This window comes from Pseudophryne corroboree, chromosome 6, assembly GCF_028390025.1.
Source record: "Pseudophryne corroboree isolate aPseCor3 chromosome 6, aPseCor3.hap2, whole genome shotgun sequence".
Classification (NCBI taxonomy): domain Eukaryota; kingdom Metazoa; phylum Chordata; class Amphibia; order Anura; family Myobatrachidae; genus Pseudophryne; species Pseudophryne corroboree.
The window spans coordinates 788,003,781-788,006,754 of NC_086449.1; the positions used below are offsets into that span (position 1 = coordinate 788,003,781).

A 2,974-nucleotide genomic window follows, 5' to 3' on the forward strand; every position below is an offset into this window, starting at 1 on the left:
ATTGTTATTTTACCCCCTTTTTGGGCTCAGATCCTTTATTCCAGACACCTGTTATACTTTCATATGTGGCATTCCATATTCATTTAACCAGCTGAGTAAAAGAACGTTACTACATTCGGGAGTAATTGACAACTGTTACTATCAACGATATTGGATACTTTATTGACTTATCAATTTGGCTATCAGCCTCCTTTACTATTTTCAATCTGTATCTATCTTTCGTGAACTCTCACCATTGATTCAGGGATTATCCCTGTCTAACGTTGGCAGCAGATCCATCTCATCTCCGTTGTCCTTTCCGCTTATGCTTTCAAATTCGTGAACTCTCATCAGTGATTCCAGAGCATCCGAATATCGTTATCCTTTCTCTCTACTATCATACCACACTGGTAACGCCCAAAACCGTCCGATCTTGGAAGCTAATCAGTGTTGGGCTGGGTCAGTACTCAAGTGGGTGACTCTTGAGGAAGACCTAGTTTAGTAGAGTGCAGACCGGCTCATCACGCTCAGAGTCTAACACTGACAGCAGATTCACTCTGCTATCTTTTTTCCAACTGTTCTTTGTTCTTCTCTCTCATGACAGCCGGTTATATCACGCTTGTTTGCCTATATATATTCTAATCCCTATCAGGTGTCATACTCACATGCTAACGCAGGGATTATAATTATTTTTTCTGGTGTCTTAATTGTTTTCAATTTATCCTGTGTTGACTCTTTATGACACTGTGACTGGACTTCGGCAGCCGGAATTAGTATCATGCTAATATTAGCATTTGATTGTTACTAATTTTTCTATCTATTTAGTATTAGCAATTTATTGCCACTTTGTTTATAGTAATCTTCATTAACCACTGACTTTTTTATCTTTGTATTATTAATACAAGTAAATTTTATATCTACTTTGATATTTCATACATTAGTTTAAAATAAGAGTGCGCCCACAAAAGAGTCTCTTTTTTTCTCCTTTTTGCGATCCTACTAGATCACCAGGGCATGGGCGCAGGTCAGGTTTTCTCTCTAAACCAATTCTTATATCGCCCACAGTACCCGGTGGTTTTGCCAGCAGAGGGGATAAGGCTTAGACCTGAAGCCCCTCCCCCAGACCCAGTGCGCCATTTCTAGCAAGTGTTCTCGCCCTGGAGCTGCATATCTGTCTTTTCCTCACTCCCTGTCAGTGTCTGCGGCGCCATTATCCCTCAGCTCACTGTTCCTGGGACTGCTTGGGCAAATCCTCCTGTGTAAAGCCGTCTGGTTGTCAGCGCTGTGCCTTTACATGACACTTAAGTATTCTACCTGCCTTTTTAGACAGTGATAGTTAAGAAAGAGTGCATTTAGTCAGGGTTTTATAGTACAATTACCCTGTGATATACATCCAGTTCTTACTGTGTACTGTTATATCTATTGTTATATAGCTGTGTAAGCTAGTCCAGTACAGTATTATTGTCAGTAATAACCTCTGCACGGGTGCTGCACAAAGGCCCACTATTGCAGCTACGTGGACTGCAGAGGCTATTGAAGCATGGGCCTTGGAGTTAGAAGCTGAAATCTCTTCTGACCATGCAAGACAATGCTTGTCATATATTGTCACAGCTTCACGATATATTAAAGAGGCGGCTTCTGATGCCGGTAACCTAGCAGCCAAGGCCTCTACTATGTCAGTCCTGGCTCGCCGGATATTGTGGCTGAGATCCTGGTCTGTGGATCTGGACTCTAGAAAAACCCTGGAGGTACTCCCTTTCAAGGGAGATATTCTGTTTGGGGAGGACTTACCGTATATACTCGAGTATAAGTCGACCCGAATATAAGCCAAGGCACCTAATTTTACCACAAAAACCTGGGAAAACTTATTGACTCGAGTATAAGCCTAGGGTGGGAAATGCAGCTCTAGCCGTACACAGACCTCATAGTGCCAGATATGCCCTCATAGTGCCAGATATGCCCCACAGTGCAAGATATGCCCCACAGTGTCAGATATGCCCTCATGCTGCCAGATGTGCCAGATATGCCCCACAGTGCCAGATATGCCCCACAGTGCCAGATATGCCCCACAGTGCCAGATGTGCCAGATATGCCCCACAGTGCCAGATATGCCCTCATGCTGCCAGATGTGCCAGATATGCCACACAGTGCCAGATATGCCCCACAGTGCCAGATATGTCCTCATGCTGCCAGATGTGCCAGATATGCCCCACAGTGCCAGATATGCCCCACAGTGCCAGATGTGCCAGATATGCCCCACAGTGCCAGATATGCCCCACAGTGCCAGATGTGCCAGATATGCCCCACAGTGCCAGATATGCCCTCATGCTGCCAGATGTGCCAGATATGCCACACAGTGCCAGATATGCCCCACAGTGCCAGATATGTCCTCATGCTGCCAGATATGCCAGATATGCCCCACAGTGCCAGATGTGCCAGATATGCCCCACAGTGCCAGATGTGCCAAATATGCCCCACAGTGCCAGATACTTACCCTCCGTTGCTCCCGCGCTGTCTTCTGAATGAGGGACACAGAAAGCGCAGCGCGCGGCTCTCCTGTGTCCCTCCTGCGTCTCCGGCGGCAGCGGCGTGTGTTAAAGGAAGTGCCGGTTCGTGCACTTCCTTTAACACACACACGCCGCTGCCGCCGGAGATGCACGAGGGACACAGGAGAGCCGCGCGCTGCGCTCTCCGTGTCCCTCATTCCACTGACTCGAGTATAAGCCGAGGTGGCTTTTTCAGCACAAAAAAAAGTACTGAAAAAGTCGGCTTATACTCGAGTATATACAGTAAATAAGATTGTGGCTGACTTGGCTACTGCCAAAACTGCCTGTCTGCCTAATACCGCTCCTTCTGTGTCGAAGGCTAAAGGTACGTCCTTTCGCCCCTTTCGTCCTTCAGGTAAAGCAAAAGGTCAGGTGTACCATAAGCAGGCCCGCACTTCCAAACCTGGTAAGCCGAAGCCCAAAAGAGCCTGGGCTGCTCGTCAGCCAGC

General features: G+C 46.9%; 1 pseudogene; it reads left to right on the forward strand.

Moving 5' to 3' along the window:
• Nucleotides 1–368: 368 nt before the first annotated feature.
• Nucleotides 369–487, forward strand: LOC134937096 (5S ribosomal RNA; annotated as a pseudogene).
• The last annotated feature ends 2,487 nt before the right edge of the window (nucleotides 488–2,974 follow it).